We start from the raw sequence: 24,350 nt of genomic DNA on the forward strand, positions 1-24,350 counted from the left end.
GAGCTGGACCAGCACTGCAGGGGGGTCTCACCAGAGCGGGGCAGAGGGGCAGAATCCCCCCCAGACCTGCTGCCCACTCTCTTGGTGATGCAGCCCAGGGTACGGTTGGCTTCTGGGCTGCAAGAGCACATTGCCGGCTCATGTCCAATCTTTCATCCACCAGCACCCCCAAATCCTTCTCCGCAGGGCTGCTCTCCATCCCTTCACCCCCAGCGTCTGTTGATACCAGGGGTTGCCCCGACCCAGTTACAGGACCTTGCACTTGGCCTTTGAGTGACTTGTTTGCTTCTCTAGACTCCGCGAATACACCTTGAAGTGCCTTTAACCCTTACTCTGATTTGCATCCACGTTCAGATATGGGCAAAATGGGGCATTAAATGATTTGTGGGATTAATCCGGGTGCTTGGCCAAGCTCCATCTGACAGGGGGCTGGGGAGGAAAGACCCTATGGTTGTTGCGGGACATGGTGCAGCCACCTCTGGAGCATCTGGATCAGGCCCAGGCAGGGCAGAGGCTTGGGTCCAGCACACATCAGTCCCAGCTTGGCTCCCATCCCCCTCCTGCCTCCCATCTGCATCCCCAGTTATCCACAAGCCCCAAAACACAAGGCTTCAAAAGTCCTGTAGAGCAGTTCATTTATAATTTCAGTGCTCACCTAGAGGGTTTAGGAGATCTACACCAATTTTTACCATTTTGCAAGTGTTCCTGAAGGATGCAGTATCCACAGCTCAGAGTCACCTCCAACAGCAGTTTCGCTGGGGCAGGGAGGGTCTGACCAAGGTAGTGGTGGCTTTCGGAGTAAATATTCAAGTTTTGATCTGGTATCATTCAGGCTCGTTAGCAAAGCACCTCTCAGAAACACATTTTGGAAAGAAGCACCTGATGGCGTTGGTTCAAACCCCTCACGAACCTCCTGTATCAGGGAAGAAACTGTGAAATAATCAAAGCGACGGGTTGTTGCTTTGAGAAGACCGCTGCCGGTCACCAGCCACCAGCCCCAGCTGCTGGTCCTGCCGTTCACACTGCCCTCCGCGCACATCTGGATCTGCAGCAACATCTGCAGGAAACGGCCTCCAGCTGTTTCTGCACCCTGGGGCCCCGCTGCGGACGATCACACCTTGATGTTCCGCTCCTGTCCACCCACCCACTCTCCTGGCACCGTTTTTGAAAGCAGGAGCTGAAGGAAATGAGTTAAAAATCCCTCCTACGATCAGTTCAGTTAAACTTCCATTTTTTTTTTTGTGACTCACTGGCTAAAAAGACTATACGATGAGAATTCAGTGCTTTTAATTGCTTGGGGTGGAGGGGGGGGGAGTTGATACGCCATCATATTTTAGAATTAGGCATAAGGCAAACAAGCTTCCAAGGAAGGGTTTGTTCACATCACTTTTGCTGATGGATAGGATGGTACTAGGAAAGGACTATGTCTCATCTCCTCGCAGTGTCAACTCTCAAAGCACAAAAGATGGGTTTTTACACCTTGTGTGTGCCTCAGATCTAATTCCTCCACGCAATGGAAAAGTTACACAGCCCAGCTCCCCGGGGAAAGAAGAAAAACCAACCTATGTGTGTCTAGAGCAGGCGGATGGATTAGCTGAGCTGGTTCATGTAGCTAAATCACCTGTCAGAGAGGACCCACCATCCCTCTCGCTTTCAAACCCATTCATTCAGCCATCTGCTTTCACATGTTTTCTTCCCGACTTGCTGATATGCAACGTATGAAGTGCAAGCAGGGTACAAGTTTCACTTTGAAACAGCTCTAAAGGAGGAGTTGAACCGCTCAGCACGACAGCAGCACTTAAAGCAATGAAAATAGTGTGTAGCCAGGTAGAGGAACGAGCTGTTGGTTCCACGTCCTCAGCACAGTTCCTTCCCAAAACCCACCGACCCCTCTGCGCAACGACAAGCACAAACTAGGGAAACTTTAAAACCTGAGTCTAAAAGGAGCAGAAGAAGGGCAAAATGAATAGAGAAAGAGATCTGCGCTAGCTGGATGTCCTTGTTCTGCGTGGTTGCTTAAACCGCAGGGAAAACAATGGAAAAAAAGAGTTAAATAACTCGACTTACAGAGACATGGTGCTTCTCGCCGTGGCTTTTCCCTCCTCCCTGACATTCCTCTGCCTTGTCCTAGATAAACTCCCGCCGCCTCGGTCCAGCCATGCCCAGCGCTTGGAAACCGGAGCTCAAGGGAAGTATTTAAACCCGAATTTAAACCCCGCCTCTGCCGGGCACCCCCGGCCGGGACGTCCTGCCCGCGCTGCCCCCACCCCCCCAGCGCTCCCGGTCCCCCTTCCCCTCACCGAGCCCTGCGAGAAGGAGGGAAGGTGCTATATATTAATATATACATATTCCAGGGAAGCAACGGGGCACGGGTTTTAAATCCAAACAAGCCGCCGGGTCTGGTTTTAGGAACGCTGCCTGGAATTTGGCTGCCGAGCTCTGGAGCCGGTTGGAAGTTGGATTAATAGCATGGGCTGGTGGCACTGGTAACAGATTTGTGAGACAGCGAGCGTGACTAATAGGGAACATGTGGAAAACACATTTTGGCAAAGGTTCCTTGGTTGCTGAGGGGAAAAAGAAATAATAATAGAAGAAGAGGCAAGGCTCACTAGTGAGAATAAAATACTCTGGAGCTTTGCTGTAGCCCCAGGTGATGTTTTCTCTGAAGGATGGGGTGCACCTCTCTCCAAGCTCATGGATGGGAGCAGAGAGCAGGTGAAGGATGGGGAAGGGGGTTTTGAGCACACACCGAGACATTTTGGCTTCTTTGTGGCAGCAATAAATAAGAAGTGTGGGAATGTACATGAAGCCTAAGGCAAGAGGAGAAGAAAATCCCCATCCTGATCATCAAAGGATCACTTCTTGTCCCTGCTCTGTCCCAGGGAGGTTTGGCAGTGCCACCCCAGTGGGATCAGGGCTCCAGGTAGCTCGTGAGATGGAAATTAAGAGTCAAAGCAGAAAATCTCCCCAAGGGCTAGTGAGGAGGAGAAGGAAGCAACGGCATCAGCCAACAAGGATCTCCCTTTGAAGGGAGAAAACGTAGCAAGATGTACATGTTGATCAAAAGGAAAATTTGAAACCATATGGTTTATTGGGAACTTTCATCCCTGGTCCTGACAAAGCAGGATATTCTCTCTGCTGCCAGAACTCTGGTTTTCCAAAGAGCCCAAAGAGAGGCAATTCCTGCTTGATGGAGCTTCTCACCCTGCTGGAGAATCTCGAATCCTGGGGACAGTTTTGGGCCCCTCACACCAAGAAAGGCCTTGAGGTGCTGGAGCGAGTGGAGAGAAGGGAACGGAACTGGTGAGGGGCTGGAGCACAAGTGTGATGGGAGCGGCTGAGGGACCTGGGGGGTTCAGCTGGAGAACAGGAGCTGAGGGGAGACAGGGACACAAAGAAACGGCCTCAAGTTGCGCCAGGGGAGGTTGAGGTTGGATCTGGGGAACAATTTCTTCCCCAAAGGGCTGTGGGGCATTGGAACAGGCTGCCCAGGGCAGTGCTGGAGTCACCATCTCTGGAGGGTTGGACAGACAGAGATGAGGTTCTCAGGGACATGGGGCAGTGCCAGGGGTGGGTTAACGGTTGGACTCCATGACCTAGAGGGTCTTTTCCAACCAAAATGATTCTATTCCTGCAAGCAGCAGCATCTCCTGCACTGTTCCACGCTGGCTCTACTGGGGTCTCCAGGGGGGCTGGTGTTTCTGGGCACAGCGCAGTCACTTTTCTGAAGGTTTTAAGTTATAAACTAATTGCTCACATGCAGTGATAGGTTAATTCACTGTTCACAAGTAGCTGTCTATGATAGGCAGGTGGAGAAAGCTTTATAACCAGCGAAGTTAGGTGTGGGGATGAACATACCCTTGGGGGAATATGCCACACTAGAGAAACCAGGGTTTGGGAGGCATTTTGGGGTGAATGAGCCTCTAAAGAAGTTAAATTGTCACCTTATCTGTACGCTTCGACTTAGCACACTGACAAAACTTGTGGTCTCAAAGGAAACGGGGAGATAGGGAGTTGGTTCCAAAGGAGACCACCAGGGCTGGAAATCTCCAGCAATGCCTCAACCTCCTTGGAGATCTCCCATTGGGACCCGACTGAGATGATGAAAATGTGCCATGAGCCAAGGCCACGTTACCCCTGCGTGTTCCTGGGGTTACGTTTGGCCTCCAGCGTGCTGGGGCAGTGACCTCCTTGCCCACATGGTCCTTCACAACTGAGGACAGCATGGTGGGTCACCTCATGGTCACCTCCGCGTGGGACACCTCATGGTCTCCTCCACAGGGGCCACCGCATGGTCCTTGGGTTCATTCCCCGCCAAGTGGGGACCCTGAAGCTTCCAGCACGTCACACCATCTACTTCTAAAAGACAAATTCTATGAGATCCACCAGACCTGAGGGATGGCCACCAAGATCTCGTTCCCATGAAAGAACCGTGGTGAAACTTCCACCCGCTCCAGCCGGTGCAGACGGAACTGCCGAGATGTATTATTAGTTATTTAAAAATAACTAGCTGAGAACAACTTCCAGGCTCTGCAGGACTGCAGGCAGAATCTTGGAGATAAAAGGCGGCTCAGCACGGTGCCTGTGCCGTGGGTCACGCAGCCTTTCCAGGCCCTTTGCTTTCTAAACATGCGGGTTATTTATACGCACAGCAATCTCATCTGTCTGGTGGAAGTTTTTTCGGGACATCTGTGCTTCAGGCGAACTGAGCAACATCTGCTCCTGCTCCAGCCTCCTGCCCAGCAGGTCTGGCCAGGATCGAGTGGTTCCCATCACCAAACCATCACTCATGGGCCAAAGCATCACCCAGGGAAGGAAGCAGAGATAAACACTTTTTTTCTGCTCACTTTAGTTGAAGAATATCTCAAGGGTGGGTGTCAAGAGTACGGCACCTGACTCCTGTCAGTGGTGCCCAATGATAGGATGAGGGGCAACGGGCACAGACTGAAACACAGGAGGTTCCATCTGAATATGAGGAGAAACTTCTTTCTTTTGAGGTGCCAGAGCCTGGACCAGGCTGCCCAGAGAGGTTGTGGAGTCTCCTTCTCTGAGACATTCAAACCCACCTGGACACCTTCCTGTGTGACCTGCTCTGGTGACCCTGCGTTAGCAGGTGGGTTGGACTGGATGATCTCCAACCCCAACCATTCTGTGATTCTACAATTTTGTGACTTGTATTCATGGGTGGAGGGACCATCCTTTGCAACAGTCTCTGTTACTGGACAGAGAAACAACCTGTTTGCTCATGAAACAGTAACAGAACCAACAACCACATTGATGGATGACGGTATCAAGGCCAACTGTGGACACCCCAGTGGCCTGTTTAGGAGCTGTGAGATTGAGATAGGAGGCAGCTGGTGGGAATGGCCATCACGCTGTTCAACTCACCCACCCCAGACAAGGACCCCTGGGCTGTCTTTGAGTCCCACCACGTTACAGAGCTTAACCCAGAAAACAAAATAAATCTCAGTTGTGCAAAATTCCCTCCTTCCCCCAGAACTTTGGGCATTCTCCAAGATTTGGGACTGATCAGGGCTTGCATTGTAAGAACTCTACCAAAACCTCAACTCTCTTAAAAATAAAAACAAACCAAAAACCAACCAACCAACCAAAAAATCCCAACAAATTTACAGGCATCAGAAAAAGCTGTGCCAGTGTTTGCTGCTAAAATCTGCCTCATCACAAATCTCTCTGCAGACTTTTCAGAACAGCGGTGATGACAACCCCAGCTCAAACGTGTCATTTGAACAACAGAGAATCCCAGAATGTCAGGGGTTGAAGGGACCTGGAAAGCCCATCCAGTGCAATCCCCCCATGGAGCAGGAACACCCAGATGAGGTTACACAGGAAGGTGTCCAGGCGGGTTGGAATGTCTGCACAGAAGGAGACTCCACAACCTCCCTGGGCAGCCTGTTCCAGGCTCTGCCACCCTCACCAGGAACAAGTTTCTTCTCATATTTAAGTGGAACCTCCTGTGTTCCAGTTTGTACCCACTGCCCCTTGTCCTATCATTAGTTGTCACCCAGAAGAGCCTGGCTCCATCCTCCTGACACTCCCCCTTTCCATATTGATCCCCATGAATGAGTCCCCCCTCAGTGTCCTCTTCTCCAGCTCCAGAGCCCCAGCTCCCTCAGCCTTTCCTCACACGGGAGATGCTCCACTCCCTTCAGCATCTTGGTGGCTGCGCTGGACTCTCTCCAGCAGTTCCCTGTCCTGCTGGAACTGAGGGGCCACAACTGGACACAAGATTCCAGGTGTGGTCTCCCCAGGGCAGAGCAGAGGGGCAGCTCTGCTTGTTGGATGAACCCAAGAAGGTTGTGATCTGGATCAGGACGTTGCGGTTGGTCTCTGGCTCTTGCAAGGACCAAACGGAGAAAATCTGGTCTCACGCATTTTTCCAAAGCCTGTGGGGATTTTGGCTGCATAACATAAGGATGTTTGGAAAACGAGGTGAAGTCTGCTTTATTTCACGCGCTCTGAAAAATATAAACTCTGGCTCTGAATTGCCATGAAATTTGGACCATGATTCTGCCTCAGCCCAGAAGATAGAGCAGAAAACTAAAGGAAAGAAGAATTTCTGTTAAGTTTGCATTAGTTTGTGATTAGAGCAAAAAAAACTATGACGTTAGCAGAATGAATAATATTTCTGCTGAAAAACAGTGAAATGTGTCCATTGGCCACAGAAATGTAACAGCATTTCCCTTTGAAAATGACAAAAAAAAGTAATCTGACATGATGAAATAACAGCAAGGTTTAAATTACAAAGTACCAAAGTCCAGAGGAAGCGCTTAAGCCTGGGCTGGAGAGCAGAAACAATTTATTCCAGCCCTTCCCAGCCCAGAAAATTTCGCTGTGATGGCCACATTCTTGAGATAAATTTCAGCGTTGACAAAAAAGCACGTAATTCTTCTTTCTGACGGGAACCTTTCTGCTGAAGGTTTCGAGGCCAGCGAGATAACAGGGGCCGACGTACCAAAAGGTGGCAAGAAGGGATCTGCAGGAATCCCCAGGGACGTGGCTCAGCAAAGCCCTTTATAGCACTGTTTTCCCCCCGCGTCTGTTCCTGCTCCAAAGAAAGCATCTACCTCAATAGTCAGAGGTCAGACGGAGCAATTATTTCCCTTTTCTATTTACTTCCCTTTCCTGAAGTAGCTGGAGAAGCAATGGGAATAAAAGGCCATCTCCAACCGCACCCGTCGGGGTGGTACCCGGCGCTCGTGGTCCCCACGTCTCCCCTGCAAACCCACCGCGGTTCCCCGAGTTCTCATAACAGGAAACAATATCATTTCCAGCCGGCGTTCCCAGCCCTGGCTGACCTGCAGCACAACCCTGTGAAGCCAAGCCAGGCTTAGGCTGCTGTAGATCTTCCCCAATTTGTACAAAAGAGTGAAAAAAAGGCAGAGGAAAAAGGTCAGGGTGCATGGGAAAGAGTAGAGAACGCTGGAAAAAAAGCCAAGAGGACACATTTTTGGCTGCTCCAGAAAGGTAATGGTTTTTTTCCCTAACACCTGTGGATGGGCAGAGATGCTGTGTTAGGTGGAAGTTTGGAAGAGCCCCAGGAAAAGGGGGTAAGAGGTTGGAAGCTCATCCACAGCTTCTGGGTTTGATTGCAGAGCTGCTGGGTGAGGCCCATGGTTCACGCTGAGCATCCGAGAGGAAGGAAAACCTGGCGTGAAAACCATGGGCAGCCAGCAGCTCTGCACAGGGATGAACATCTCAGTGATGGACGAACTCCCAAGTATGTTCTCAAGGGTGAACAGGGATGAATGCCCAAGTAACAAGTGATAGGACAAGAAGAAACAGCCTCAGGTTGCACCAGGGGACGTTGAGGTGGGATCTGGGGAACAATTTCTTCCCCAAAGGGCTGTGGGGCATTGGAACAGGCTGCCCAGGGCAGTGCTGGAGCCACCATCCCTGGAGGGGTTTTAAAGATGAGGTTCTCAGGGACGTGGCTTAGTGACAGAGTTGGGTTAATGGTTTGACTCGATGATCTTGAGGGTTTCTTATAACCAAAACGATTCTGTGGTTCTATCTTAGACACAGCTTAAGGGTAAAAACAGCAACCCCCCAAAGTGAAGGTGGAAGGGTTGTGTCCTCTATGGATTAACACAAGCAAAGCAGGACGTGCTCAACACCTCCTCCAGCTTTCCTCGCCAAATACCTGCAAATACACATAGGTTTGGGTTTTCTGGTGGGAAATGCTTTGCAACCACACAGGCTGGCTGCTGGCCCTAAGACTTTGTTTTTTTGCAGTGGTTCCAATCAGAAAAATGATGGTGTCATCACATGCCTCATCTGTTAGACATAGGGAAGTACAACAGCCACCACAACAGGCAGGACAACCTGGATACACCTGGCTGGGACGGTGATGTTCAACCAGCCCCATAACATGCAGCAAATCCCAGGATAAACTCTCCCACCAGGATTTAAATGAGGTTTGTATGAATTTGAGAAACTCAGGGAGACGCTGCCAATGCCTTCGGCTCTGGCCAAAAGGCACTTTTGCCCCCAGTAAAGGACAGTGTGACCCACCACAAACCATGGCCCCATTTGCCAAAGTGGAGACTCAGTAGGTTCAAGATGGATCCTGGCCTGACAACCACACCACTGTCCAAACCACAGTGCGATAGAGAAGAAGACTCTGGATCGGGGATTTGATGGAGGTTTCTTTCACCCCTGACTGCAGGAGAAGCTGAGCAAGAGAACTGAGTGTGAAGTGACCCTAATTTCTTTACCACCTCTAAAATCTCTGCAATTTGCCAACCAAAGTGCAGGTTAGAGGAACATCTTAACCCTAACAAGGACAAGGGATTGCAGTGAGCAAGGGTCCCACAAATTGGTGCAGGACCCACAGGATCCAGCCCAGGTATTTGAATGTTGTTCTCATAATGCTCCTTTGTACAGCCTTGGCCATACATCATGACCACTGAGAGACTGCCCTGTCCTACACTGTCCTCGGGAGGTGGTGGATGAACCATCCCTGGAGACATCCCAGGCCAGGCTGGACGGGGCTCTGAGCAACCTGAGCTGGTGAAGATGTCCCTGCTCATGGCAGGGGTCACATTGGATGAGCTTTGGAGGTCCCTTCCAACCCAAACTATTATATGATTCTACGCTTTACTGCTTTAGATAACTGTGTGGTTAAACACCACGTGTGGGTCTCTTTTGGAAGAGCTGTTGTGCTTGTGAGCAGGGTTAAGGTCCTTTTGCTTTGGTATTGTATCTGCCCAAGGTGTTGTGTCCCACTCTGCTTTACCAAGAACCTAATGCTGGTCTCCTAAACCACTCAGCAGGTGGACTGGTTGCAGGAGCTGAGGTGAAGCTTGAGGATCAGGACTTGTAAGATGAGCCAAAATCTTATCTGAACCAGAACGTGTGCATCTGAGACTCTAAACCTCTCTGAACATCCCCACACCCGTCACTGTAGCATCTATTGCCCAACCTCCTGGCTTTGGAGGAGCTTCTGACTTGCCAGGTCAGACAGAGGAGGCCACTCCATGAGCCAAGTGTTGTGCAAACGGGGAAAAAGGCTGTGGATGGCTGCCAAACCTTCCCTCTGCCGTAATAACCCATCCCTGAATAAACTCTATGCTGCAGAACCTGCCATCCCAAATCACCAAAACGTCCTCCTGAGCTCAGCCCTGGCTGCCTGGACACCAGACCCCTCCTCACGGTGAAAGAACCCAACATCAGCTACACAAGCACATTGAAGACAAGAAAGCAAACACCAAAGGGAAAATATCAGACACCCGGATGTGACTTTGCAGCCCATTTTTTTCATTACTATTAAGATCTAGACATAGTTAAAAGGGAAGAGAGAGAGAAAGCTGAACGCGATAAATGAGGAAACAAATGAGCTGGGCTCACTCTTGCCAATAGTTCTTAGATAACAGACAAAACAGAAAATAAAGAAAATAAGGAAATGTTATTACTACAAGCACTTTCCTATCCTTCTGGCCGGGTTCCCAGCATGACCGGGGCAGGTTTCTACTCTGCTCACCAGGATTTATTGTTAAACCAGTATCACCATTGAATATTTAAATAACCACTTAGGTAATTACACGCGGAGATAATTCTACAGTCACGTTTAAATGCAGAAAAGAGGAAGATGAGAGAGAGATGCCCGGTGCCGGGCGAGCGGTACGGTACCTTCCCCGGGAGCCTTGGGGACAGGAGCATCAGCGAAGGTTGGCTGGTCTGATCTGAAGGCGAGCGTGTGGTGGGAATGGGACGGGAACCTTCCTGGATGTGTTTACATAGGTGGCCCCCACCCGCTGACGCTGGAGAGGTCAAAAGCTCACACCTCACATCTGGACACCGCTGGGTCCCCCGTGCCAAGAAAGGAGACCGCGTGTCTTTTTGTCCCCAAAGCTCGTGGGACTGGAGGGGTGTTGGATCAGGGTCCCTCCTTCCCTTCCACAGGTAGACAGTGGGGTGGAGGAGGTGGCCTCAGGTGGGAATGGAGCCAGTCCCACCTGGCCCTGGGCCACGTTGATGTCCAAAGCAAAGGTTGACTCTGTAATCTGCAGCACTAGAGGTCCAAGCCCTTGGGCACCCGTTGGGGTGCTGGCAACACCTTCTCCACCCGCTCCACCACAGTGGATATGAGCACACACCTGCCTGTCTGCTGTGCTGGGCATCCAGCTATCCAGACCCTACACCAGCTCCACCAAACCCTGCACCAGCTCCACCAAACCCTGCACCAGCACCCCCAAACCACACATCACCACTACTAAACTGTATGTCACCTCCACCAAACCCTACACAACCTCCACCAAAACCTATGCCAGCACCACCAAACCCTACACAAACACCATCAAACACTACACCAGCACCACCAAACCCTGTATCAGTACTGCCAAACCCCACACAAGTAACACTAAACCCTACATCAGTATCACCAAACCCTGCACCAGCACCACCAAACCCTGTACAAGCACCACCAAACCCTGTACAGGCACCCCCAAACCACACATCACCACTACTAAACTGTATGTCACTCCATCAAACCCTACACAACCTCCACCAAAACCTACACCAGCACCACCAAACCCTACACAACCTCCACCAAACCCTACACCAGCACCACCAAACCCTGCATCAGTATCACCAAACCACACATCACCACTACTAAACTGTACGCCACCTCCATCAAATCCTACATCACCACTAAAAAACTACGCACCACTTTCACCAAACCCTACAGCACCCCTCAGCACCCATGATGTGTCCCAAGGTTGGAACCGCCAGCCTGAGGGTTTGCCATGGTCTCTTCATGCCCGCTGTTCATGGCTAAAGCAAATACCCCCTGACTTTGCTGCCTGTCCCCTCCTACCAAAGGATGGACCAAGCTGGTCCCCATTACCCAGTTGCCTTCACCCCATGCAGTGCCAGCAAAGCTGGGCTGCAGCCAGGTGCTCTTAAAAGTCCACCATGAGATGGCACCTTCCTTGCTGCAGTGTTACCCTCCCGGACACAGGACCCCCTGCATGACCCCCACCGTAGGAAAGCATCATCTCTTACAGCCTCAATCCTTAATGACCACGGGGTTGTGCAGGTTGCTGGTCCCAAGGTGGCCAACCACGCTCGCGTTGTGCTTCACCGCGAGCACACACGCTGCTTTGCAACAGGTTGCTCTGGGGAGTGAGGAGCAATAAAAAGCTGGAGAGAAGGAAGGGTAATATCGAATACAGCTGTGAAAACAAAGATTAAAACCCTCTGAGGCCAGAACCAACCTTGGCTAACGCGCGGGAAACAACGCGCCAACATCAATTCCTCTCCCCACGTCCATCCAACAGATATTTTTTCATGAATGAGCGTGTTGGGGCGGAAGGGGAAGGAGGGGAGATGTGGGAGGAAGGGGTGGACAGCCCTTCCACGCCTTTCACTCAGGGGAACTTCTGCAGTTCATGGACAGACAGGGCCATGGAGCTGAGCCAACGATGCTCCAGAGCTTGGGGCTGATCCACGGCCTGAGACAAGCAGGCAGCTAAATGAGGTTCTTCTCTCTTGGCTGGTTCTGAAGGATCTTCTCAAGAGACAACCAGGCATACAGGTGCAGGTTTTGCTAGAGAAGTGAGCAGCTCAGGTACATGTTACCCAATCTGGGTGAAGATGTCCCTGCTCATGGCAGGTAGGTTGGACTAGATGAGCTTTGAAGGTCCTTTCCAACCCAAACTGTTCTATGATTCTATGATCCTATGATCCTACTTCATTTTGTGATAAATAGCCCTTAGAAACGCCAAGCCGGGGTCTCTGACCTACAGGCAGCTATTGGGACACATCTAAGTTTGCTGCTGGTCAACCGAGGTCCATCCTGTCCACTGCGGCACCCAGCCCACCACATTTCAGTATTCCAGGAAACCCCCTGGAAATTTTCAGGAACAAATAGCTGCAATCAGTGACCCGGCCATTACCAGAAGCTGAGGAAAGAAGATGAAGTTGTGGGAGGCTCTTCTTGAAAATTCACTCTTTGCATCTCTGGTTCTTTCCCTCCTTTCCTCTTTCAGACATCGCCCCTTTAGCCTCCAGACAGAAACAAGAAACCACAACATCATCTGTGTTTCTGACAAAGACCAAGAAGCAACAACTTAAGGAATGTGAACCAAAGCCCCAAATCATGCTCTGCAGCATCGCTATAAGACAGGTCAGTTTGCACACAGATGGACAAGGTGGGCCATGCATGCAGCCATGAGGACCTGGAGCCAGCAGAAGAGTCCCACAGCCAACTGGTGCCCAACTCACTGAGCTGTGGTGAATATGGAGCCTGTGAGCTTCCTAACATCATTTGAAAGCAGATCTTCATCCACCATAATTGTTCTTCCCTCGCTGCTTTTGGGTCCCTACTACCCTCAAAGCCTGGGAGTCTTCACCTCAAGCCTCTGGAGCCCACATCAGAAAGGAGCAGGGCACCCCTATCTCCACCTCTCCAAAGCCAACAGCACAAGGGACATATATAGTTTTCTTCTCTCAAGCAATAAGATCTTGTAGACCACGAGCTCCAATCTCTAACACCAGACACATGATAAGGGAAGGGACTTGCCTGGTGGGACATCCACACCAAATCCAGGAGGTCCCACAGAGGGTCTCTCCCATGGCACTGCCACCTTGTCCCATGTGAGGACTTGATCCCAAACCATATACATCATGGACTCCCATTTGGATGTGTCTCTCCTGCCTAGACCCGTGACTAAATGCCATTGCATCGCCTTGCCATGATCCCAGGCTCCCCCTTGAGTCCATCCCCACTGGGTTTATCTATGATGCTGGCTCCAAAAATGAGCAGACCTTCTCCTGGCACACCTAAAGTCCCATCTCACCACCTTCGGGTCTGCAGATCCAGAGCCCAGACAGCTCTTGCTCTGCTACTGTCCATTCAAAAGCCCTCACTCCATCCTCATTGCAAAAATTCAGCTGACCAAGTGGATTTTCTTCTTTGGCCGGAGCCCTTCTTTTCTGCTCTTGATTTAATTGTCCAGTTGTAATAGCCAAGAATTTCCAAAACCTGGTGGAAAATTAGAGTCAATGCAGGAGTAAAACCACCCTGGCCTTGGAGAATGGTGCTTTTGTTTCCTGCCAGCCATCCTCTGTCAGGCACTGAGAGCAAAAAACCTTGAGCCTTTCCAGCCACTAAATCACCCCATTGGACTCGTAACGGGGGCAGTTGAACTACACCTAGTTCCAGCTATTGAAATGACGGCAACAGCCTCCGTCCCACAGGAACTGACCCCTTTGTGGTCGCCGATGCTGGGGGAAGTGCTGATGACATATGACCATTAGTGACCGTTATTAATTTCCAGTGGTGTTTGCTGAAGTTGGAGCTGGTGCAGATCCAGGGGTGGAGGGACATAAGCTCAAGGGACTGGAGGTGGGATGCGGGGATACTCAACCCAAAGGAGAAGCCAAGGGCTGTGTGGAGGGGGATTTATGGCTTTGCTTGAGATTTAGCCCTACCAATCCACCCAAATTTCTGGAGAGACCTTACTGCAGCCTTTCTGTACTTAAAAGGGGCCAATAAGAAACATGGGGACAGACTTTTGAGCAGGGCCTGTTGTGATAGGGCAAGGGGTGATGGTTTTAAATTAAAGGAGGGAGATTCAGGCTGGACATGAGGAAGGAATTGTTGCCCCTGAGGGTGGTGAGAGCCTGGCCCAGGTTGGCCAGAGAGGTGGTGGATGAACCATCCCTGGAGACATCCCAGGCCAGGCTGGACGGGGCTCTGAGCAACCTGAGCTGGTGCAGATGTCCCTGCTCATGGCAGGGGTGGCACTGGATGAGCTTTGAAGGTCCCTTCAACCCAAACTATTCTACGATTCTATGAAAGTATGCCAGGTGTAGGCTGGTTAGCCAGGATGCTCTACACATCAGCAATCTATCCCAATCATCACACTGAAGTCCTGCATTCACAAACACAGGACCTGGTTGGTGGGCTTTGTAGGACCAAGAAATGGGATCATCATATTGCAGTGCACATAGAATCACAGATGGTCCTGAGCTGGAGGGGACCCACAAGGATCATTGACTCCAACTCCTGTCCTTGCATATGATAACCCCAAAATTTACACAGGGCACTGTCCAATTGCTTCTTGAAGCTCATGGTCTCCTCTTGCAGGTCTCAGCAAAGTCTGTCCATGCAGACACTCAGTCCATCACCTCCACCATCCTGGCCAGACCCAAGGACAAGTCATCGCTCCCCCACCACCTCCAGTCCTGCCCCGTCGTCTGTCCAGCTCCTGCTTTTGGAATTTCACCTTATTCTACTTTAGACTTGGGAAATTACCAATTTAATCCTTTTTCATGCCCATCTGTGCAACAGCCCCGTTAACACCGTGGAAGAGAAGGGGACTGAGGGCCCATCCAACCTCTCCACCGTGGTGAAACGTCCATCCCGGGCAGGTCTGTTTGTGAAAAGCAATTACTGGCAGGGAAGAGGCAAATCCTGCATTCCTCAGCAAAGGAATGCGGATGATGTCACCTCCCGCCCGGTGGCAGGAGCGATCCTGCCTGCCCGCTCCCTCCGGGCAGCCCCTGCCTCTGCCGCAAATATTTGCTTTGGCTCGGTTTTTGGAAGCTTCCCATGACAAGGAATAACAGCAGGATGGACTCTCCTACCGTGAGGCTTGGACCAGCGCATCAGCACGGGCCACAGGTTAATAGAGGCTCACACACTCCAGCAAAAGATCACTGCAAGCAGCACAAGTGGGTTTTTGGGATGGTTGGTTGACTTGTTTGCAGTTTTTGTTATGGTTTTCTTTGTTTGTTCTGGTTTTGCTTTGTTTTGTTTCATTTTTTTGTTTGTTTGATTTAAATCTGTGGTGCAGTGCAGGCTGAGAGATATCAGAAACCTCTTAAAATAGAAGGCTGCCTGCTTCACTAAATCGGTTTCAATCAAATTAGCTCGATTTTCTAGTATAGGTATCTAGATTGGAGGCATGTAAATGTGCCTCTGATCCTGTGGTTTTCTCTCCTTCCTTTTCTAGCAAGGTACACCTAGTAGGATACAACCAGTAGGATACATCTAGCAGGATCGTAGAATCATAGAACAGTTTGGGTTGAAGGGATGGACCTTCAAAGCTGATCCAGTGCCCCCCCTGCCATGAGCAGGGACATCTTCACCAGCTCAGGTTGCTCAGAGCCCCGTCCAGCCTGGCCTGGGATGTCTCCAGGGATGGTTCATCCACCACCTCTCTGCACAACCTGGGACAGGCTCTCACCACCCTTAGGGGCAACAATTCCTTCCTCATGACTGGCCCGAATATCCCCTCCTTTAGTTTAAACCATCACACCTTGTCCCATCATAATGTAGACATCCTTTAGGATGCCTGAGGCAAGTCGAAATCGTCCCTAACGAACTCGCTTGGAATAAATTGCATTTTTGCCTGGAAAGGGAATCCCAGAAGATGTTTCTAGGAAAAGGGTTGCAGGGGTATGGAGCAATTGTGGGGTGATTCGGAGGCAGGACCATGTGCGGCGCAGTGTGTGGATGAGCTGGTTTGGGTTATAAAAAAAGCACGTTTAAGCAATCACTTTTAGAGGTTTCCCAAGCTGATGCACTTTGCATCTGGTGATCATCTTTCCTATGCAGACAGGCTGAGCTGGGGTTGTTCAGCTTGGACAAGGCTCCAGGGAGAACTTTGAGCAGTCTTTCAGTACCTAAAGGGGACCTACAAGAAAGCAGGAGAGGGATTTTTACACAGGCAGGTAGTGATAGGGACAAGAGGTGATGGTTTTAAACTGAAAGAGGGGAGATTTAGATTAGAAGAAGAAATTCTTCCCCATGAGGGTGGTGAGAGCCTGTCCCAGGTTGGCCAGAGAGGTGGTGGATGAACCATCCCTGGAGACATCCCAGGCCAGGCTGGACGGGGCTCTGAGCAACCTGAGCTGGTGCAGATGTCCCTGCTCATGGCAGGGGTGGCACTGGGGGAGCTTTGCAGGTCCCTTCAACCCAAACCATTCTGTGATTCTATGATCTTGCTCTGCCAGGCCAGGGATGCTGTGAGCATGGACGGGAGCCCCAGGCATGATGCTCTGCCTCTCTTGGTGCTGGATACATCCTTCATCGGCAAAATAGCTAAATCTGGATAGATCCCATCACGCTGACGGGTGAAATCATCTCTCCATCCCCAACGGGACTGCAGCAGCCTCTCTGAGAAGGCAAGTGCATCTTGCAGAGCTGCCGGGCAGCCCGAGCCCTCAATCAACCCTTCTCCAATTAGCACAGGACTTTAATCAGTGCTCTCTGTTGTTTTGAAGCTCCAGCGATAAGAGGTTTCAGTGAATATTTCAAACCATACACAAACTACAGCTTGCCAACATAAACACTGTAAAAACGCTCATCAGAGTTCACCCTTACTAGAACTATTAACTTCTTCTGAGATGGCTAAAAAAGTGCCCTGAGCTGCCAGGAGGTTCTGCAGCCATGAGATTTGGGACAAAAAGAGACTTGTGGTGCAAAAGCTTGCAAGAAAACAGCTGCTCGGAGCAAGAGCTTCCTCCTCATCCTCCCACCTCGGGATCTCCGGGCGAGCTCGGCTCATGCAGGACCAAATAAATCATCTCCACGCCCACACGTGTCCTGGCCAGCGCTCAAAACCTCGCATGTGTTTGCCGTTAAATGCTGTATTTCTTGCAGAAAGCCGCCTGCTTTTCCCTGCTGCTCTTCTGACCTGGCTGCATCCGTCTCCTCCTGTTTTCCAGGGCATCCCTCGCTGCTGTAACAGCTCAAAATAAGGTTTTCTTGCAAAGTAGCATATTTGGGCTGCTCAGAAGTGCCTCATGGACCCCCATAGCTCATGCTGACCTAGAGGAACCAAGCAAGAGATAAGGGTGTCCTTGGGTTGCAGCTACAAGCCTGGTGGTCCTGTCCTCCTGCATTTGCCACCGGAGCTTTCTCTGATCTCCAGGCAGAAAAAGCCACAATGAAACCCTACGGCAGCCCAGAGAGGTGAGAAGGGGGAGGTCTGGAGCAGCCCCCCAGCGTAGGGACCAGCCCCAGTTCTGGTTTCTTTGCTGTGGGTCCCACCTGCCGAAAGACCAGCAGCACGGCTGGTATCAGCCCCAGGTCATCTCCCAGGCTGGGGCCAAAGGAGAAGACACAGCCATCCCCCCCTTCGCCCAAAATCCCAGAGGCATGTCTCACCACCCTGGGGATGTCCAGGGGCTCTTTGATCTCCTGGTGAAGCTCCTCACCTCTCCGCTCGCATGGGGATGTCGGGTAGGTCTCCATGCCTTGTCTGGGGTGGTGGGCTCTCATGCTCCACCAAACCAACGGTCCCCACCGAATGGTGTGTCCATCCCATGCAAACGTCTGGGTCTGCTCAACCAGGAGCCAAAGCTCCAGCTGCCCCCTTCAGCAAAGACCTTCTCGCCCCTGTTCCTCCAGTCCCGCTGTGTGCAAAATGCTTTCTCCGGGGAGTTTGCAGCCTGAGAGCAACCACCTCCCGTGAAGCCAAGCCAAGCACACAACAAAGCCCCATTGAAGAGCAGCCTTCCTCCGGGTGCCCTTGGAGAAGTGGCTACATGAGCTCGAGCGGCTCCTCCCGACCATCGTATCGCTGCTCCAGCAGCTGGAGCATCTCACCAGACAGCAGCCTGCCCCGGGAAAACCAGTCATGGAATCAGTCTGGTTGGAAGAGACCCTCAAGATCATCGAGTCCAACCATTAACCCAACCCTGGCACTGCCCCATGTCCCTGAGAACCTCATCTCTGCTTCTTTTAAACCCCTCCAGGGATGGTGACTCCACCACTGCCCTGGGCAGCCTGTTCCAATGCCCGTCAGCCCTTTCTGGGAATAAATTGTTCCCAATATCCAACCTCAACCTCCCCTGGTGCAACTTACAGCCATTTATCTCAGGTGGCCCTCAACACCTACACGTGGACAACCGAAACCAGCCTGGGGTGTCCCATGCAGAGTCTGGGTGCTGGGGTCAGCACAGGGTCAGCACAGGGTCCTGGTGATCTCCCCTTGCCTAGGGGACCCCACCACAACCCCAAAAGAAGCCACACTATCAAATGAGGTTCTTCTACATCAGAGATTGCTTTGCAATGCCCGTGGCATCATCTTTTCTCTCCTCCCCTCCTCTTCCCCGGCATCGCTTCCTTTTTTTTTATTAGCTTGATCTGTTTTGACTTGAAACTCTCCAGAACCGGCGCTGGCTCACGTCTTCCCCGCAGCCATGAGGTGCAAACGTCCCACCCATCACAAGAGGAGAGCAAAGGGCTGCGGAAAGTCCCCGAGGGGGGAGACCTGGCAGAGCTTGCACAGGCCACCGGGTCACCGAAAACCCTGCCAGGACCAGGGGGACAACGTCTGCTCTTGCATCATGTCACTAGATAGCGGCTCCTCCCCGGGGCTCGGAGCAGAGACGGGCAGGGGGGAGGCAGCGGGGAGCTGCCTGAAAAGGGAAGGAAACGAGGATGTTGGTTTATAGTGAACCCGGTTAACTATTTCTGTCTAGGAGCGCGGAGGAAAGGGCTGGGCAGAGCAGCGAGCAATAATACCATTGTCTCCGTCAGGACAAAAAAAAAAACAAACAAGGATGATAAAAATGCGCCTGGAGGAATTTGGCTCAGACTCACGTTTTTTTGACCCGGCATCAGGTTTCCGAAGCAGTTCTGGACGCGTTCTCCAGGGCTGAAACCGATGGAGAACGTCATTTGGGGTTGAGGGTTGCGTTAACTCCGCGTTGACCCTGATGGTCAGAAGGAGAAGGGATTGAAGCACCCAAAGATGCTCGGGGATGGGCAGGAGCTGGCAGGGATGCTTCAGCCCGGTTGCTCAGCCGCGGCAGAGGACGAGCCGCGTTTCTTGGCCGCTTTCCTGTGATTTTATCCATTCACATCCCGCCAGCAGCCCGCTGGTGGGCTGGCACGTGCCATCTGCGGCTCGTTGCCGCGCTGGCTTCCACCTCACGTTTGAAAAGGCGCTTTGGACAAAACGGGCACTTGTAAAGCTCTTGGCCGAGCGTGTCTCTAGGAGGGGATTGAAAGTTGCAGAAATAACAAAGGAAAGCAGAAACACAGCCTTGGGAGACACCGAGATCCCTCAGTCCTTCGTCTGTTGAAATCATAGAGTCACAGAATAATTTGGGTTGGAAGAGACATGCAAAGCTCCCCCAGTGCCACCCCTGCCATGAGCAGGGACATCTGCACCAGCTCAGGTTGCTCAGAGCCCCGTCCAGCCTGGCCTGGGATGTCTCCAGGGATGGTTCAGCCACCACCTCTCTGGGCAACCTGGGCCAGGCTCTCACCACCCTCAGGGGCAACAATTTCTTCCTTATGTTTGGTCTGAATCTCCCTCCTTTAGTCTAAAACCATCACCCCTTGTCCTATTGCAACAGGCCCTGCTAAAACATCTGTCTCCATGTTTTTTATTGGCCCCTTTTAAGTCCGGAAAGGCCGCAATAAGGTCTCCTTGGAGCCTTCTCTTCTCCATCTGAACACCCCAACTCTCTCAGCCTGTCCTCCCAGCAGAGCTGTTCCAGCCTCGGATCATTTCTGTGGCTCCTCTGGCCCCTCTCCAGCAGGTCCATGTGTGTCCTGTGCTGAGGAACCAGAGCTGGAAATGGGTCTTAGTTCAAATGGGGTTGCTGCATGTAAATTCAACCAGAAAGTAGGGTCTCACAACCCCAAATTCATCCTGGCTCCCATGGAGCAGCTGGGTTCCCTCCCAGCTGGTGGTGACATCTCCAAGGGACCATTGTGGACTAGATGACCTTTGAAGGTCCCTTCCAACCCGAACTATTTTATGATTCTATGATCAGCCTAGAAAAGGGAAGGGGAAGATCTCACGGGTGTGTGCAGCTGCCTTGTGGGAGGTTTTAAAGAAGGTGGTCCAGACGCTTCTCAAAAGCACACAATGAAAAGCCAAGTTGCAGCCAGAATGATTTCAACTGCATATGAAATAAAGTCTCCGTGACAAATGCTGGCACAGGCAGCTGCTGGGATCTTCACCCATGGAGATAACTCAACTGGACAGGGCCCTGGGCAGCTTCCTCACACTTGGCCCTGCTCCATCACCTCCTGAGGTACCTTCAGCCTCTGCTGTCCTGCAATTGCACAACTCACCCTTGAGATTCCCAGCAGTCCCCCCCTTGCTCAACATCTCCCAGACCTCTGCAGCCACCAGTGGGCAGGAGAAGCTGGCAACACCCCAGGAGACTGGTCTGCAGGGTCACCAGAGCAGATCACACAGGAAGGTGTCCAGGTGGGTTTGAATGTCTCCAGAGAAGGAGACTCCACAACCTCTCTGGGCAGCCTGGTCCAGGCTCTGGCACCTCAGAATAAAGAAGTTTCTCCTCATATTCAGATGGAACCTCCTGTGTTTCAGTCTGTGCCCGTTGCCCCTCATCCTGTCATTGGGAACCACTGAAGAGTCTGGTCCATCCTCTTGACACCCACCCTGAGATATTTATTAACACAAAAAAATTGCTCTAGCAAAGTTAGAAGCTAAGAAGTCGTAAGTTAGGAGTGAAATAGCGATTGGCCCCCAAGCACCTAATTAATTTATAGGACAGGGCTCCTAATTTTCTATCAATTTCTATCAATTTTCCCTCTCCCCTGCTGGTACAGCCCCAGGTTTCACTGCTGACGTGCAGCAACCCCACACAAATCCTCTATTTTCTCTTTTCCTGGCAGCAAGGAGCAGAAACCACAGCAGTTTACGTGGCCGGTCACCAAGATCTCCAAGCAACAGATCGGGTCAAAGGCAACTGCACAGCCTTAAAAAATGAACCTTATGCTGGTTGGATGAACTTTGGGTGGAAAACCTCCAAACAAGCCATAAATCAGGAGAGAGGAGAGTCCTCCACAGTGCTGGGACCTGCAGAAATACTGTGTGTGCCGTGTTCCACCTCCACAGAACATTACAGGGGAAGGAGGGGTTTCCTTATTACACACCAGAAAAAACCTTCTGGTATTTCAGTCTTGGACAACACCCAAGGATTGTCTCAGCTCTCGTAGCGTGCAGGAGCACAAGGAGCAGATGCCCCATCAGCAATATGTCCCTTTCCCCACATTCCCACCCGCCGGTGACTCAGTCCAGCCAGGTTACCTTGGGATTTCCTTCCTCTGACTTTCTTAGGAGGCTTCGGCCAGAGGACAGGTTGCCCTCCTGTGGCATTTCAAGGTAATTTGGGTGGAAGGAGAAGGTGACCGTGGCCTCCTGAGGTGCAAGGGGCTCTTTGCTTCCCCCTGGGTGGGGTATGGGGGTGATTACTCACCCTCTGCCAGCAGAGGACACGGCTCTCTCCCATTAAGCACAGCTTAAATACATTTATTAAGCCAAGCTTGGTGTAGATGAAAAGGTCATTTGGGGATGGGAAGAGATGGACCCCCCAGGGTGTGCAAGATAAATGTCCCCGACCATGCATGGGGCACGACATGGACCGGGAGAGCTCAGGTGGTCCTTCTGTCTCAGGAGATCCCTTTGGACAAGTGCTGGTTGCAACCAAGTTTGCTACAACCCTACGAGCAACCTGGAGATAGGAGGGATGTAGCAAAGGGTCACCCATTAACCACAAGGAAGATGTCAGGGTTTTAATGAGGATGGATTTGATAAAGGCTACAACATCTCTAAACAAGGTTCATCTAAGGACCTCGAGGCATTGATGGAGGAATACAAGCTGGAGAAGGAAATCCCACCCCAGAGGAGCACCTTGTGTGTTTGGTAGACAACAGGAGAGCTTTCACTCCAGATAGACCCATTGGCCAAGAAGACGAGGCCACCAAGGAGCAGGTCCAGCTCCTTCTGGTGGTGATGCTGCCGAGCCCCTGCCTTTCCCATGCCTCAGTTTCCCCAGAAGACACCTTTGTGAGATTCTTTGAGACATGAGGATGAAAAGCGTGTTCGCATCATCAGATATTATTTAAAAAAACAATACAAAATCACCTTACAGAGAACCTCGACTTATCAATGGACCCTTTGTCCATGGCTTAGAGACACCAGATGCAAAGCTGCATCTTCTGCTGGGCTGAGCTCCTACGGGTGCCGGTCTCTGCCTGGTCTTTAAGGACCAGCTTGTGATGCATGAGAACACACCACCCCATCTGACACTCCAAAAATGAGCAGGTTGCAGAACCCTAAATTTGGTGAAGCGAGCAGAAGTCTCCGAAATGTCACCCAAGCCACCAAAAGCAGGACAAGCAGGACAACCAGACCCCAAAGCACCTTCCTCTCCCCACCGAGATGGGGAGGAGATTTGGGATGCGGACTGGCCTGAAAGTCCCAGAGCGCAGATGGGTTTCTTTTAGGAACAAGCTAAGACACCGACAGTTTTAATCCCAAACTCCCTGGAGATGGATCCGCACTGCCCCGTGTGACAGGGGGTGATTTATGCCGACAAAATGTGCACAAACTGACGCCAAATACGGCTGTTTCGTCTCTTACCACGGGCACAAAAGGCAACACGCGAGCGTTAATTCACGACAAACGTGTTCCCCACCCAAGCGATGGAGAAAAGGGAGTAAATTAAGAGTAGAAGAGAGCGGGGTGGGAGTAGAGCCGGGTCCAAGCAAAGGGAGGGGGAATCCACAAAGTGCCGCGAATCGTATAAATAAAATAAAGGAGAAGGGAGGAAAAATAAAATATAAAGTGAAATAAACCAAAAAGTAACATACGGAGAAGCGTTGGGCTCAATCCTGCGCACAAACCGTCCCATCCTTCCCCGCCGTGTCGTGCGGAGCCGCGGCAGCTCCCGCTAACCCTCCCCTCCCACCCCTTCGAACCCAGATCTCTTCCCGCTCCACCAGCCTGGAGACGGTGACGTGGAGACCGACACCGCAAGCCCATCGTGCCCCGGGACGGCCGAGGGTTTCTTGCCCTTCGGTGGTTTAATTTCTTTATAACACCCCCATCAAAAAAACTCCACCAATCCGGGGGGAAAAAAAGGAGGATGTGGCGATGCCTTCGGGAGCAACGCTGCAGGAAAAGAAATCAAATCATTCAAATTGTCTAATGGTTTAGGGCTAATAATAGCAAAATAAACGCTGCTTGGAGCAGGAGAGGCGGAAAGCGGAGGTGACAGGATGAGAAACGCTGCCTTCTTGTTTAGGTTTTCTTTCCCTTTTTGTTCAAACAGCGGCGAAGCAGAAAGGATAAAACCCAGCTGCAAACTCAACCTGTCCTTACAGCCACAGTTATATCCAGCAAACAGCAGCAAAACCCTAATTTTCCCCCACTAAATGAACATCCCCAAAGCTCAAATTTTGCATTCTTAGCATTTTAGGGCGGCCGGGGGCTCCCATCCCCAACCCTTTTCATCCCTTTGCTCCTTTCTGTTTTGCAGGGCAGCTGCAAGCATCGCCCTGTTTTGTGGGTAACATCTGGAAGGGAAAACAGCTGGAAGGGGGCAAAAAAAGGGCATTTTCTTCCCCCTGTTTTCAGCTAGAGCTTTTTCCCACCCCGTTTTTGCAGGTTTTGGGGTGATGTTGCAACAAGCAGGGATTAAACAACCGCCGCCGTCCGGAGGCTGCGACCTTCGGCGCGTTGTTATCTGCTCCTTCGCCTTGCCAGCTCGCATGAGCCGATGGCTGATCTCACAATCATTGATGTTTTCCTTAAAGGCCCCGTGCTGCGAGGCGAGATTTGGCTTTTCGGGGGTTTGAATCAACGTTTCTTTGCTTGCTTCAATTAAAGAACTCCCCCTATTCCAACCCCCAGGAAAATTAGCAACCTCGGTATGAAGAAACCCTGTGCACATCCCTCGGTGTTTCTTAAGTAGCACCCACCATGTGAAACCACTCAAAACAACTTGTTTTTCCTGGTTTTAAGAAGGGATGTCATTGCCCCCCAGCACAGCTGGGATGGGGCGGCCAAGTTTTCATCCTCTTATTTCATTTCTCAAGTGTGTTT

General features: G+C 51.3%; 1 protein-coding gene across 3 annotated transcripts in view; it reads right to left on the minus strand.

Moving 5' to 3' along the window:
* Positions 1 to 23,190, minus strand: part of GJC2 (gap junction protein gamma 2) — a 34,095-nt gene extending 10,905 nt beyond the window's left edge. The window contains exon 1 of one of the 3 annotated variants that reach the window (XM_082045104.1): positions 23,117 to 23,190. The gene's annotated coding sequence lies outside the window, so the exon portion shown is untranslated. Of the gene's footprint in view, positions 1 to 2,067; positions 2,144 to 10,149; positions 10,272 to 23,116 lie in introns of those variants that run through there. The other 2 variants (XM_082045105.1, XM_082045103.1) reach the window with 2 other exon arrangements.
* Positions 23,191 to 24,350: the final 1,160 nt, after the last annotated feature.

Source organism: Streptopelia decaocto (assembly GCF_964273445.1).
Source record: "Streptopelia decaocto genome assembly, chromosome: 2".
NCBI classification, from domain to species: Eukaryota; Metazoa; Chordata; class Aves; order Columbiformes; family Columbidae; genus Streptopelia; species Streptopelia decaocto.